The sequence below is a fragment of the Podarcis cretensis genome, assembly GCF_951804945.1.
Source record: "Podarcis cretensis genome assembly, chromosome: 13".
Taxonomy (NCBI): domain Eukaryota; kingdom Metazoa; phylum Chordata; class Lepidosauria; order Squamata; family Lacertidae; genus Podarcis; species Podarcis cretensis.
Window position 1 is genome coordinate 25,012,435 of NC_137182.1, and position 15,940 is coordinate 25,028,374.

At 44.8% G+C, this 15,940-nt stretch overlaps 1 protein-coding gene across 6 annotated transcripts in view; it reads right to left on the bottom strand.

Annotated features, from left to right (window-relative positions):
• Window positions 1–15,940, bottom strand: part of SRCIN1 (SRC kinase signaling inhibitor 1) — a 331,708-nt gene that overhangs the window by 264,056 nt on the left and 51,712 nt on the right. For 4 of the 6 annotated variants that reach the window (XM_079949239.1, XM_079949240.1, XM_079949242.1 and 1 more), the window contains exons 4-5: window positions 11,373–11,507; window positions 10,299–10,509 (exon numbers count right to left, since the gene is read on the bottom strand). The gene's annotated coding sequence lies outside the window, so the exon portion shown is untranslated. Of the gene's footprint in view, window positions 1–5,084; window positions 5,727–10,298; window positions 10,510–11,372; window positions 11,508–15,940 lie in introns of those variants that run through there. The other 2 variants (XM_079949244.1, XM_079949241.1) reach the window with 2 other exon arrangements.

Genomic DNA, 15,940 nt, shown 5'->3' on the forward strand with positions numbered 1-15,940 from the left:
CTACAGACTAGTGGTCTTTCCCAGCCCTACCTGGAGATGCCAGGGGTTGAATCTGGGACCTTCTGCCAAAAAGATATGATCCTTCCCCAAAGGCAGAACAGTGTAGTGTGGAAAGGAAGCAGAAGTGAGTGTTGCAATATGGGTCTCTCTGTTTCGGAGTAAGAAAAAGACCCCAAAGTTTAGTTGCTGGTGGATGGGCTACACATTAGGACTTGGCACTGCAGCCCATCCCATTTTTTATTCCTTAGACCTGTGTCAGCAATGCAGACTCTTTTCTCTGTACCCTTTTCAACACCTCCACTGCTTTCCCCCCTTTCTAGCAGTTGCTAGGCAACTGCAGGCTGTCCTCCCTGACCATCTCCAAGTCAATCTCCAGCCCTCAGGCCCCAGCACACAGGACAAAAATAATCCATCAATTCAAAGGTATGGGCCAGCAGTCCTCTGCTACTACTCCATCTCCCTAGCCTTCCACCCCCTGCTTCCTACGTGCCCCTACCTCCCATGAAAATAAAGACTTCAGACTTGGGGGGTGGTGGTTAATGTATTTAAGACTCAAACTGATCTAGTTCGGCATTCAGCTAGGTGCCATAACAAACGTCACAAGCAGCCCAGAAATTGATGGCAGCAGAGCTGGTGTTTCACAGAGTGGCTATGAACCGAGTGCTCCTGGTTCAAATCTCACTTCAAGACCAAACTCAACAGTTCAGGTGTGGGAAACCTTTAGCCCTCAGGCTGTTGCCATTACAGTATTGGCCATGCTTGCCAGGGTTGATGGGAGTTGTTGTTCGACAACATCGGGAGGGCCAAACTTTCCCCACACCTGCAGCATGTAGTCTTTGGCAAACCACTCACGCTGAGCCCCAGTCCCTTCTCCTTCTGTAATATGGGTCAGCTACATGGGGTTATTGTTAAGGAATACTGAGATAAAGCTTTGAGTGCTAAGGAAATAGGAAATATAGATATACCTCTCCAGCGGGGTGCGGGGAGAGAGAAGCAAGTGCAAGTGGGACTTGCAACAAAATGTAGTGGTATGGATTGCTGCTCCACAGGGCTCCAGCCACTCAAATGCACTCCCTGCTCCCATTTTCCCATCTCCTCCTCACCCGCAATCTTTCATGCCCACTGAGCATGCTCAGTCATCATTGAGCTGTTTTGCGGGGGGAGTTGCCCTAACGTTTCTTTCCCCGCTAAATATATTCTGTACTTTTGCAAGCCTTTGGGAATCTCCTGAGTCTGCTAATACCCCCCCCGCCCCCTCCTGTGTATGGGTCGTGCTGTTTCGGCTACATAAGCAACGGCACTCGCGGTCTGAGAACATTGGAAATGGAAGGAATCATAAATACCAAGCATTATTATTTTCCCAGTAACTGTGCATGAAATTCAACAGCTGTGATGGGGCGTTTGAGAAGGAATAGGGAGTATCTTCCCTCCTGCCTTTCCCCCAACCCACCCGCTTGCTTCTTTCACCCTTCCCCACTTAACCCCACACACTCCTGCAATCAGAGCTCCTCAGCATGTTTCAGCTCCTCCCTCCTTGCTGGGCCCCACTACCAACTTTTACTGCTAATTTACCTCACTCCCCCTCCAGTGCTAGTGGCTCCAGTCTTTTTTTGAGGTGGTATGGCAATCTTCCATCCCAACACTGAGAGTGCTTGACCAGGAAGGCTGTGCCTTGCTGTGTTGCTGGGCAGCCTAACGGGGCGTGATTTTCTGAGGCTACAGTCATCCAGAGCACTACATGCTCCATTTAGCCCCATCCGAAAGTGAGTTCTTGAGATGGACATGGGCAACACACATCATACCACTCTTCCAACTCAAGAACTGGCCTTGTTTCCCTAGATCTGTTTCGCTATCCCTTTCAGTACTCCTGTTTTCCTCTCCCTAAAGCATGACAAAGAGTTGGGATTTTGGGAACTGTCTATTTATATATACAAGTAATTATCAACCCCAGTCCCTAGATTCTGGCTGAAAGAAGTAACTTGGCCCCGGAGCAGAAGGCTCCACTGCTGGCCATCATGGTTTGTAAATACTAGGGAGACTATTCCTCCTGTGCCTTGATTTGAAAAGTGGCTTATTCTATTATTATTCTATGATGGCCATCAAAACACACCATAGCAAAGTGTTTCACGGATTATATACATGCAGAGTGAAGTGGGTTTTTTCTTTTTGTTCCAGTGGTGAAGGAAGGAGCATATCTTGTTTTCTCCTGCTCCGGAGGATAGGACCTGGACCCATGGCTTCATTACAAGAAAGGAGATTCCTCATAAACATCAGGAAGACCTTTCTGATGAGAGGAGCATTCCATGGTGGAATGGGCTCCCTTGGAAGGTGGTAGACTTTCCTTCCCGTGGAGGTTTTTAAGCACAGGTTAGGTGGCCCTCTGCCATGGATGCTAAGTTTGAGATTCCTGCCTTGCAGAGGGTTGGACTAGATGACCCTTGGGGTTACCTTCCAACTCTTGCCATTCCATGGTTCTGTATTTTTAAAATGCTGTGTCTTTCTCTGGTGAGCCTAGTCTCTGCCCTGCTGACTCTTTTAAGCTCCCTAACTCCTCCCTGACTCACACACCCTTTGAAACTCTTCCTTCCTTGCCCTGTGTCACTCTGTCCTCCTCAGCAGCCTGATTCTAAACAAAGGGAAAAGTTGCAAACCTCTCTATTGTATTATATGAGCCAAGCGGTTGCTTGTGTACCTAAGCATGGCATCTATTTTATTTTTTGATTCAACAACGTCGCAGCACTTCTACGAATGTAAAAGGCCTTTTTTTGCTTAGAAATGTCTTTCTTTACCCACCACCAAACACTGAGAATCCCTCAAACCTCAGATTTCTTCATCTTTGTCGCTAGCTTTATTATCAGCAAATACATTTTGATTTTCAAATCTCCCCTACTGCCAGCAGATCAAGGCCAGGCACCGCCGCGGCCTGAAGTAAAGGGGCAGGTGAGGACAGGGGCAAAACAGAGAACTTTTTGGAACTGGGCAACTCCCGCCTTCGAGGCCAGATCACACATACCTAGGGGAAAAAATCCTTCTGTTGCTCTGTCAAGGATAACGTATGAAAGAAACACAAAGGGCTGCTGCTTCTCCAAACCCTTAAGCAAATCTCTCTTGCCTTTTAGAATTCCCACTTCCCCCAAGGTTTCTTTTTGCTGCTGCAAATGAATTAAAATGCATTCACCTACGCATGTCTTATCTGTATTGTCTTATCAGTACCTGTATTGGATTTGAAATCACTTTTATATATGAAATTATTTTAAATTGTTTTTTTGTAAATGCAATCGTCTTTATGCTTTGTTGTATTGTGAAATTGCCTAGAGACGCTTCAAACGAAGTAACTAATGAATTAAATTATTGTTGTTATTCATGATAATGTCTTATCATATGGCAAGTGGAATAGCAATAGCACATTTAATGATCTAAAACTTGAGCGTTATCCTATTTGCCTCGTATTCATGTTTAATTTCACTCCCTTCTTTTTAAAACTGCATCGGTGCCAGGAGGGAGGCAGGTGAAGATAAGAAGATTCCTGCCCTGTGTGTCCCAGTGAAATGGAGGGGTGGGGGTTTCACCCCTCGAGGGAGCTGTTAAGCTGCTCTTGTGCACTTCTTGCAAAAGTCAAGGCATGTGCATAGCTAAGGTAAGATGCCCCTGGAATTCTGGCAACCCCAGGCCATTATGTAGTTGCCTCCGTGGCTAAGCCAGCTGTAACCCCAACATCAACCATCTCTCCGTTTCCTTACTCCTCCCATCAGAGACCGGTCTCCCAGCATAAGACTCTTCTCTTCCAGACCCTCTTGTGAACCTCAAGTGGACACCCAACTCGATCACAAGCTCTTCCCTTGAAAGAGGCTGGCACACGGTAGCTGGCCAAGTGGGGAGAGGGTGAAGAGAGAGAAAGAACCTTGCTAGGTGATTTTTTTAAAAAAGAATTGCACATATCTAAGATACCTCCAACACGTACATTTGCGTGCACAACATCTCCCGGGAAACGTGCTTCTTAACCATCCGTCATGCATGTCCCCACACAGGCATCCTATGTTCTGCATCACAAAGGTGAGAGAGAGAAAGAAAGAAATCAATGCATTCTTTTCTGTTCTCCCCTCTCATATCCCTGATGTGGCTTTCTTTTCTTTATTTTGGTCCTTCACCGATGCTCAGGGAAGGAAGCAAAGAATCCCCAAGTTGGCGATGCAACCTGAAATCCAAAGGGTCTCCCACTCTGCGATCACACTCAAGCTACTGAGAAGAAGACGAAGAAGAAGAAGAAAACCCCCATGAATCGTCTCTCCTCTTCACATCTTTACTCTTTCTTTCTCTCAGTTACTTTCTCTCCCACCAGTCCCTACTGCCTTCCTGAGTTAACAAAGCAATCAGCAACAACCTTAATCTCCAGCAGGGGAGAAAATAATAATAATAATAATAATAATAATAATAATAATAATGGGGTGGTTTGTGTGTGGGGAGGGGGAAAAAACAGCAGTGCAACCATTGACAAACTGAAATCAGCAGGCAAATCTTTATGTACCTTTTCATGCCAGTTGACAGGGGGGGGGGGGAGGTAACAAAGAGGTTCTTCTACCTATCAATATGTGCTGCCTGTCCCCCCTCCCCCCTCTATTTTCAGCAATATTTCTAGGGCAGCAGATTCGGTAGCTAGTTAATCTCCCTGGAGCTCAGCAGCCTTGACAACAATGGGGTGGGGAAATATACAGACCCAAAGAAAGCACTGGCCGCACAACTGCTCAGTGTTTATATATTAAGATCTCTCCCCCAGCACACACACCCTACCACCCACTTAAGTGGCAGATTTGATAGTCAGAATCCTACCTTGCCTCCCCAACCACAAGGGGCAGGGGGGAGCTTCTGTCACCCCGCCACACACCCCTTTTTCCCTTTACAAAAAAAATGGTAACAACACCAAAACCACGTCCATTCCCTGTGTTTCGATTCCAAGCAAAACGCCGACACCTCCGGCTATAAGGGCACGACCAGAGCGTCAGGAGCATCGTTAAGGTACCGGCGGGGTTTGGGAAAGAGAAAGGGAGGGTTGAGAAAAAAAACAAAACACCAATAAAAAAAAATACCTGCTACTTAAGAATGGATGAACATTGACATGCCTTGAGACGGTGTATTTCCCATTGTTGTCTCGGCTTTGTTCCTCTGCCTCCGTCTGCCTTGTCTGTCAGTCACTCTGCCTCTCTCTTTCTTTCTCTCTCTCTCTGTCTCTCGCGGACTCGCTCAGGCCCAGCCAACCATCAGAGCTCGGTGGCAGAAGTGCAACAAGAGAGTGCGGGTGAGTGTGTGTGCGGGTGAGTGTGTGTGTGTGTGCGCGCACGCCTTGGCGATAGTACAAAGGAACAGAATGGGCAAAACACATTAGCTCATGATAGATTAATGTGCTGGGGGGAGACACATACTCTCTCTCTCCCCTTCTCCCCCTCTTAAAGGCCCCTACCTTTTATTCAGAGATGGGTGTCTAGCACAAACGCCAGGAGGATATCACGGTGGTAATAAGAATACAAGGGCGGTGCATAATTACTGGCATATGCTGCCAAGTCCGGTGGAGGCAGCCGAACCTGTGTGGCCGCAATGCAAAGGCAAATCCGTGGCTTCCCCCTTCTCTCTCTCTCTCTCTCTCTCTTTCTCCTTCTCTCTGCATAAGCTGGGTTCCACAGGTAACGTATAGACAAGGTAACTCTAGAACTGCTGCAACCATGAACCTACATGTAGTAAAGTTGTTCACAGGTATGCGCTGTGAAAACACATATATATTCCTATTTGACAGGAGTATTGGGGGTGGGCGGGCAGCAACTTGCCAAAGGCTACGGCACGACTCAAGTCCAGTGGCCTCCCAATCCCCGGCCACTTTATTCTCCACAAATGTATGCCACTGGTCAGAAGGTAAAGATATGGGACTCAGAAGGCCAATGGACTCCAGTTAATCTGTGTTCAGATTGCTTTGAAATGCATATGTTTGCTTGCTTACGCCTCAGGACAACCCTGATGTTGGCTGCAGTGGAAATAGAGCAGTCTGTGCAAATCACATCCACAGCTGCCTGGAGATAGGAGCCTAGGCATTGTCCTGTTCCAAGCCCTACCCTGCAGGGCTGTTGAGAAGACAAAACGACGTAAAGAGTGCAAAATGTTACTTGAAAGATGCATTTGAAACAGAGAGGACAGAAGAGAAATCAGCGGAAGCTCTACGATCTGCAGCCGTCACTCACAGCGCCCCCACCCCCATCTCCAGATGGAAATTGGTATTGATTTCACTGGAAGGGACAATTTCATCAGAAAAGAAAATTGGAAGGGATGATGGGGGTAGGAGAAGGAGATGGAAGAATAAGCTCAATGCAGTTTCTTTGTTGCAATCATTTCCCCCAGATAGCGTGGCAGCTGTCAATCATGCCTTAGCCACTCTCAGTCCATTGTTTGGCAGCTCAGCGTTCTTTTCACATACCGTATTTTTCACCCTATAGGACGCACTTTTCCCCCTCCAAAAATGAAGGGGAAATGTGTGTGCGTCCTATGGGGCGAATGCAGGCTTTCGCTGAAGCCTGGAGTGCGCACCGACCCCTCTCGCTCTCCAGGCTTCAGGAAGCTATCTGCAAGCTGTGGGAGAGCTGCACGAGGTCGCGCAGCTCTCCCACGGCTTGTGGAGAGCTGCCTGTTCTGGGGGCTGGGGTCGGGGGAAGCTCGGGCTTCCCCCGCCCCAGCCCCGTGCCTGGGGGGGAAATAAACTTTTTTTTCTTTATTTCCCCCCCAAAAAACTAGATGCGTCCTATGGGCCGGTGCGCCCTATGGGCCGAAAAACATGGTAATTATCAGCAAGGCAGCAGCAAGTTTGGATCTAGTTTTCTAGCCTGGAAGCTGGTCACTCTCCACCCCAACCCCCAACCAGGTTTGCAAGAGTATTTCTGAATTTTTATTTTAAGAAACGCTTCTAGTCCTCAAGCTTGCCTGAAACCTGCAGACATTTGTAGTGAGTTAAGGAGGGTGAAGAGAACCAAAGGATTATAGGATCTAGCTGAAGATTCTCTAAAACAAGGGAGTCCATCACAAACAGCAGGCAGACAGTTCACATAGGTTATCTGCAACAAGGCATTTATTTTAGAAGTACTCTTTTATGTGCAATTCCTTGGTCGCTTCATGCCTATGAATATGGGTGCCTATTGGATTGCATCATGTGAGGCAATTGGTAGGGAGCATACTGAAGTGCTGCAGAAGACAGCACTTTGTTTGCACCCTACTGACTGGAGGAGATTGTTAAATGAACAGAAGGCACTATCATACTGTGTTCCCGGCTGGAGGGAAGCTCGTTTTCTTTTGGCAACATTATGTGGGATAATTAATCCCGGGCTTAAAGTGAATATAAGCAGGCTTTCTGTGTCTGCAACATGCCACTGACCTCACTCTAGTAACCTGGTTCTACAAAACAAACGAACAGGTTCACCCCATGCAGAGGTTTGTTTATGCGACATTTTCGTGCGCATAAAATGCAATGCCATCATTCCTCCATAGCAACCCTGAAAGGTAGGGCACCGCTCCTAATAATTTTAGAAGGGGGAGAATGAAGGCTGAGAGAGGAAGAAGATGGCCTGCTAGACACCACTGGACTTACCGTATTTTTCGTTCTATAACACGCACTCGACCATAACACGTACATAGTTTTTAGAGGAGGAAAATCCGTAGGCATGCCACCCGTAGGCATTCCCTCCATAACACGCACAGACATTTCCCCTTACTTTTTAGGAGGAAAAAAGTGAGTGTTATGGTGCAAAAAATACGGTAACTGGTCATACTTCCAGGTAGACTTACATAAGATTGCACTGTTAGAAGGCATTTACTGGGCTGATGGATCAGCAGGGAACTAAACCCAAGTCAGAAACCAATCATTTTGTTTGTTATTCCATGTCAATCTCAAAATAGATGAAGAAGGAGAGGTTTATCAAAGTCTTGACAATCCTTACAAGAAATGCCCTCTTTTTAGGCTGTGTACACGTCACAGACATGACTTCGCCCAAAGAAACCTGGAAACTCTAGTATGCCCCTCATGTAACTGAAATTCCCAGCACCCTTAAACTACAGTTCCCAGTTTAACCCAGAAAACATTACGCAAGGCCTGCAAACGTAAAGCCCACTGCTGTTAAACCTACGGCCTGCCATTTGTATGCAGCATGTCAGCCAGGTATTTGTTATTTATTTTGAATAGCAAATGTTTATACTCTACCTTTCCCTTTATAAACTAATTTTCAAGGCAGCTTAGAACAAAATTCATAAAACAATGAAACCACGAACAGTAATAAAATAGCAGCGCAAGACTAAAAGCAGCAGCCATAAAGAGACATAAAAGGTGCACTATTGTTAATTAAAAGCTGGGGAGAAGCAAGGCAGTCTTGGCATGGAATCGAAATACAAGGCTGATTTAACAACTTGGCTAATAGCCTGAGGCTGTGATCATGAGCTCTGGCAGAAAAGAGACAGAGTATTGCCCATCTCCTCTGCCTTTCCACTCGGTTCCATGCTAGCCACAACAGAAGGGAATGGAAGAGAGTAGGTGGAGCAATCTGTCCTTCCTTAACCAACCCACTGCGTAGGAGTCCTTCTTTTCCTTTATTTCATTTTATTACTAGTCTAAGAAGCCAGCAGCTCAAGTTTCATTGCCGGCCAAGGAGGAGGGAGCTCCCCCCTCTGTGGCCAGCATGGAATCGCAGGCTATTAGCCCCTCAGCAGGCAAGCAAACATTTTTGCATGTTATTAACTTCTGTGGGCTTCATTACAAGGCTGATCTAAAGGGCAATAAGGCTGGCCTGCCAGGAGCTCAGTGGACCCCTTGATTTTGCAGCACCATCTTTGTAGAGTGCCATAGACAGCCAAGGGGCCTTGAGTCAAATGTGTGAGCCATGCAACATAAGACGCTGTTGACTCTTCCATATCCCATCACCTTGCACAAGATCAAATGCTCTTGTAGGAATGCCCTTGTTCATTCAACAAGGGTGTGCAGAGAGGCATTCATAGTGAATGTTCCATTGGGGGCTCGCCAAGGCCAGAGCCTGAGCATCTTCTAAGTAGGGCTGTATGAATTTAGGATCCTTAACAAGGCTCTGGGGCATTTAAGCCAGATAGGTTGGTTGGGAAGCATGGAGATGACAGTGTAGAAGCCAAAGGCAAGTGGAGCTGAACAGGATTCTCGATTGCAAAGGGACCGGGGGTTCTGTGCTCAGTACAACTCCTTCCCCTGATTAGTAGAAGAAGAAGAAAATGCATGATACACAGAATTCAGCTTTTCTTGCGGGAGAATGTTCTTGCTGATATTTTTCCCTTTTCTCTCTGTACTTTAGCACAGAGTAAGTACAGCCCTGCTTATGTCCCATCCCACTAAGATCAAACATCCTCTTAGCAACAGCAGCTATGCACGACTTTCAAGACAGCCAAGGACACATGGAGAGGCTTTCTTCATGACTGTCCTGAAGTAATAAAACTCTCTCCCCCAAAAAACATTATTTTTTCCCTCTTTTCTTTTCTTTTCTTTTCTTTTCTTTTTGGAAGCTCACCCCATAGGCTGATGTTTGGGGTCTGGGTATAACTCCAATGAAGTAATAATAGTGTTTTTTTCATCTACTATGATTTTTAAAGTTTATGTGGTATTGGCTTTTAACATGATACAGTAGTTTACTTTTGCTTTTTAAATCCATTATTGCCTGCCTTTAACCTTTTGGAGGGGAACAAGCATAATAATAAGAACAACAACAACCGTAAATGATTACGAAACACAATCTTCTATTGTGCTTTTGAGTGTTCAGAGATTGTTCATGCATTACTTTTGTTGCAATAAACAACCCAATAAGACAGGTGAGTATTATTATCCCCATACTGCAGATGGGGTGTGTGGAGGCTGAAATAATATTGGGCACCCCAAGACCGCCTAGGCAACATACGAACCAGGGGCTGCCTGATTCATCTCTCAGTCTCTCAGCGACTATGCAGCACCAGAAAGAAATCCAAAGAGAAAGTTCTCAAATGCCTATTTCAAAGAACAGCGACAACACATTAGCTCCACCTATCCACCAAGCCCTTTATTTTAAAAGGGCAGGTCCTCGTTTCTGAACTGCAAAGTTCAAACAGATCTGGGAGAAGTGACAGCCCGGCTCCACAGCATTTTTCTCAAGGTAAGATATGGAAACACAGCACAGGTGCCTCTTGCCACCTCCACTCATTTTCACATGAATTATACCTCTCCCACCCTTTGCACCTCTTCGCCGCTCCAAGCCATGCACTACTAAGCAAAACTGGTTACTCACCTCACGAAAGGGACAGTCAAGGTAACGCAGACTGGCGCTGGGCTCCGCTTTGAAGTCCCGGTGAGCGGAAAGCAGGCCTGAAAAACTGGGGTGCCTTTGTCTTCTTTTTCCCCTCCCAGCATTTGGTACCTGTAATTTTAGGAGCGCGTTGAGACAGGTACATACGGCGTTTGCTCTTCTTGGGGCTTCCAAGGAGATCAGGTATCCACCTCTGGGAAAAGCACACGGCGAGAGTGAATTAGAGAGAGGGGGGTAGGGAGGAGGCTGATTGGTGTGGGGAGGTCTTCCCTGGAGGAAGCTTCTCCATCACTAGAAAGCAGGTGTGTCTCTGGGTGGAGGTGCTTGAAACTCCCATTGCTTCTCTCCCCCCGCCCACCCTCCCTCACACAAACACACTTGTTTTAAGAACAAGCAAAGTGAAAAGGAAATAAATCAATGAATAATTGAAAAGATGACCATTGATCTTTTTACATCCTGGCTGTCTAGACCTGGCTGGCACACACAGAAAGAGAGCAAGCGAGAGAGAAAGAAAGAGGGGCCCAGAGAAAGGGATTACTTCTAAAAGGTTAGTTCCAGGTCCTCAGCAAGGAAATGTTTGCAAAAAGGAGGCATATTTTAGACACCAGAAGAATCGGCCAATTCAATCAGCCTCCTCCATTCCATCAAGATCATATCCCTCTTCTAATCGAGACTTCCCTGTTGGCACCAAGAAGGATATTCTTCCTTCTGGCTACAGGGGTGGGGAGTCTTAGGCCCAGGGGCCAAATGTGGCCCTCTAGGCTTCTGTTTTGGGCCTTTGGAACCCTAACCAACCAGGCCACACCCCTTACCGGCCCTGCTTCACAGCCCAAGTGTTTATGCCCAGCTGGAATTTGTCCCTGAACTCTGATTGTACTCCTCGGCTGCCTGGATGGAGGATAAAGAGGGGTGTGTGAATATGTGGCCGTCTCCCCTGATCTCACTGCCCCCTCTTCTGCGCCACCCCAGCATGCAACAGTGCTGTCACTGCTACGCCACACATTCCCTCACGTAAAACTGCTGCATGGTGCACTGCTCCGCATGTCGTCGCACTACCTCTGAGGTTCAGAGCGCTGAGATCCATAAGGCCAGGGTTGCTGATGGTTTCTGAACCGAGGGATACATTTGGAAAGCAAAGAAAGAAACTCTTGTGGTCGGTACCAAATACTCATTTCACAGAGAAGTGGAGACCTAAAAATAAAATAAAATTGATCACCCTTAACCACACGATAATAAAAGCAAAAAAACCAAAATAAAATAAAAACACCAACCACTTTTAATTTTGTTTTTTGTTTTTATATTTCCAGTAGGGTCCTGCACCTCCCTTTGCTCTTCTGAAGGCTCAACATAAATTAGGAAAAGAAAAGTATGCAAAACAAGCAAATACATGCAGATTTGCTCTATTTGCATAGTACATCCAAGCTGCGAAACTTGATGGGAGGCTTCAGATTTGATATTTCTTTAGTTCAAAGTATACCCAAGATCTGACGGTAATGCAGAAAGAAAGGTGGGAAGGAAGATTCTGAAAACCTTCTGAGGTTTCTTCTGCATGAGTCAAGGCCCTTTGAAAAATCTGCAAAAGCTTCCAAAGAGTACAGGAGCTTTTTTTGCTTTGGCTAGATCCTTAGGATAGAGATATGGAAAGAGATGAGAAGAGAGTTATAAATGGCTGTTTTTAATGGCTAGCCCTCCACAACCTGTAAGGGCTAGTTGCATGTTTGCACAGAAGACAAGGCAGATTAACACGCCTGTGTCCACAACACTGTTGTCAGGGTGCGATTACAGGGATGACAGTATAACCAAGGGACAGATGCGTGTGGGAAGCTTGTGTGGGAAGACTTTATAAATATATAGCCTCTTTTAAAAAAACATGAGTCACTCCGAACTTGCTTTTACCCGTTCCCAAAACACACAATTTCTACTTCTGCTACTTCAGATAAGACACCTTTCATGCACTTTTTAACCCACCCATCCCCTGAATTGCATATATGTGGCTGGGCAAAGGAAGGTGAGCCTTATTCACAGACAGATCAAAACATTTTGCTGACCAGTGTGGCTGATCCACACAATCGTAGGGTGCTTCCAGCCAACCTCTTTATGGAACGTCCATCTGGATTGGTTTGCAAGGAGATTAGACAACGGCATCTGTTTAAAAAGCCATTGCTCTCACTTGTTTGCAGGGAGCTCAGACGACGCTGTGTCATTCTGCACTTTCTAGCACATTTTCCCATCATTTTACTGAGGCATCTAATCATAGCCTGCATTTTTATTAAGGCTTGATCAGGGCCTGCATTTTAAAATGAGCTTAAAGATTTTCAAATGTTAAATGCCAAGCAGAAGACCAGCTGCCTAAGAACCTTGGCAAGATGTTTATCCTCCTGGACAAGGGGGGCCCCCGATTTATAGCAGAAAACAATTCTCAAAGTCGTAAAAAGGGAATTACAGGCTGACAGCCAAGGTTACACTGACCCTACATATTACAGAAGATAAAAAAGAGATAAACATAATTAAGAGTTGATAAATAGTAAAATAAAACCATGTGCCTCCCATTAAACTTGAGCCATATTTTCCTAAGGTTAAAAGGCCAAGAACAAATAGACTGGCTTGGCTGGAGAAGAGGAGTGTAAAGAGAAGAAGAGGTTTTCTTTCTATTTTATTTTGAGGCTGTAAAATGTTCCTTCCTTTTTTACTTTGAGAAGGTTTATTCTTCTAAAAGGCTATCTATGATAATGTATGAAATATATTAGCTTAAATGTAATTATGCAAAGGATTTAGAAACCAAGAAATGTTAAATCCTTATGCTAGATTCTTATTTCATATAGTTGGAAGAGACCACAGGGACCATCAGCCCAGCCCCCCTGCCAAGCAGGAAACATCATTAGAGCACACATATGGTTGTCAGGCCTTTGTTTAAAGACCTCCAAAAGAAGGAGATCTTTCAATGATGATGTGAACTCAAGATCCTTGACATCTGTTTAAGATAAAAATTTAAGATTAACCATTTGTTTTGGAGGGCAATAGGGCAAGGAGGGCAAGAGGTGAGCTGGTAATTAAGGTTCCTTGTTGAGACAAATGTAAGATAAATGACTACTTATTTGTCATTTATAGATAGAAGAATATATAGCTTTTTGTTTCCCATAAAAGGCAAGAGGAAATGGGTGTATCTTTTGTGATTGGTTCTAGCAAACAGCCAATAGGAATTTCAACCAGGCTGATTGGACAGAGGCAGCCAAAGGAGGAGCAAGGGGGCTGGATTAAGGAAATATAAGTGCTGGCCATAACGGCAGGAGGCCAGGCCAGAGCTTGGTAACCATATACTGTAGCACCCTGCTTGTGGTTAACGCTTAGCTGGAATGAAATATTCAACGCAGCAATAGAGAAATTAAAATAATAATTTATTTGTCAGACAAATAAATATGAGGCACAGTGGTATATGGTTACCAAGCTCTGGCCTGGCCTCTTGCCATTCTGGCCAGCACTTATATTTCCTTAATCCAGCCCCCTTGCTCCTCCTGTGGCTGCCTCTGTCCAATCAGCCTGGTTGAAATTCCTATTGGCTGTTTGCTAGAACCAATCACAAAAGATACACCCATTTCCTTCTGTCCTTTTATGGGAAACAAAAAGCTATATATTATTCTATCTATAAATGACAAATAAGTAGTAATATATCTTACATGTGTCTCAACAAGGAACCTTAATTACCAGCTCACCTCGCCCTATTGCCCTCCAAAACAGATGGTTAATCTTAAATTTTTATCTTAAACAGATGTCAAGGATCATCATTGAAAGATCTCCTTCCTTTGGAGGTCTCTAAACAAAAGCTTGACAAATGCTCTAATGATGTTTCCTGCTTGGCAGGGGGGGCTAGGCTGGTGGCTGATGGCCCCTGTGATCTCTTCCAACTATATGAAATAAGAATCTAGCATAAGGATTTAACATTTCTTAGCTTCTAATTCCTTTGCATAATTACATTTAAGCTAATATATTTTTAATACATAACATAGATAGCTTTTTAGAAGAATAAACCTTTTCAAAGTAAGGAACAGTTTCCAGCCTCAAAAATAGAAAGAAAGAAAACCTATCTTCTCCAGCCAAGCCAGTTGCCTTTTTCACTGCTCTTGACCTTTGAACCTTAGGAAAATATGGCTCAAGTTTAATGGGAGGCACATGGTTTTATTTTACTATTTACCCACTCTTAATTATGTTTATCTCTGCTTTTTTATCTTCTGTAATATGTAGGGTCAGTGTAACCTTGGCTGTCAGCCTGTAATTCCCTTTTTACGACTTTGAGAATTGTTTCCCTTGTCTAGGAGGAAAAAACATTTTGCCAAGGTTCTTAGGCAGCTGCTCTTCTGCCTGGCATGAACATTTGAAAATCTTTTAAGCTCATTTTAAGATACAGGCCCTGATCAAAATATAAGTTTGATAAAAATGCAGGCTTATGATTAGATGCCTCAATACCACTGTGCCTCATATTTATTTGTCCGACAAATAAATTATTATTTTAATTTCTCTATTGCTGCGTTGAATATTTCATTCCAGCTAAGCGTTAACCACAAGCAGGGTGCTACATTACTTCATAGCAAAGAGTCCATTTTGTGGCGGGGGCAGGGGGAGAAGGTTTGTTGAGCAAGAGCTCCCAATCCACTGTGATACCTGAATCTGCCAGCATGCGACTGAATCTGATGCGCAGCGTAAATTAATAATGCAGAATTTTAAAGAATAAAAGCTTTACTGAGTTAAAATAAACTTCTTCATAAACAACATGGTTCCAAACAGCTTGACTGAGATTACATACAGACTCTGTTCATAGCTGAAGCAGACAGACTCTCACTGACATCTTACACAGAGCACAAAAGAGAAACTGGCTACTAAGTTTTTTCAGTCAGAGTGACTCAACAGTTAGCAGTTAGGCCCGAATAACTTTAGTAGGCCCAAATGACTGTGCAGTCCCAGCACTTCCCAGCCTGCTTTGCTGCTTCTGCTCTCATGTGTCTTTGTCACATGACAGAATCCTACCCCCAAATAGTGACAGTCTGGAAGTGACCCCCGAAAATGGGGAGCACCTCATGCTGCAGCATGGTGGAAGCTAAGCAGGGATTTGATTGATGTAATGGTGGGCTAGAAACCCACATATTTGTGGTGGTGTAACTACAACATCAGGAAAATGTGTAGCACATTATTCATTTGAAATGGGACAATTTCACTTGCATACACATCATGGTCATGCTTCTCTCAACCGTCCAGTCAATGAAACCATCACACCAGTAAACAACACTCCAAATCTCACAAGCAAATGCATCTACCCTCGTCGCCCTGAAGACTCCGATTTCAGATACTGTTTTCTGACATGGCTCCCTTAACTGCTGCATGATAGGGAGGAATGCAAAAGGGAAATTGCTCTATTTCCTCCATACTGAGGAACAGCTATTTATGCTCAGTCCCTGCTCGTCACAGAGATAACTCAGAGTCTCCTAGGAAAAGGACAGCAACCCTAATAGTGGGGGGTATTCTGTTTTGCTTCTCTAAAACAAAGGTCCCTATTTGCATTGAATGTGGCTGCTCTGCACATCTAAACTGGATTTTGAAGTGTCATAGGCTGCACGCACACACACACACACACA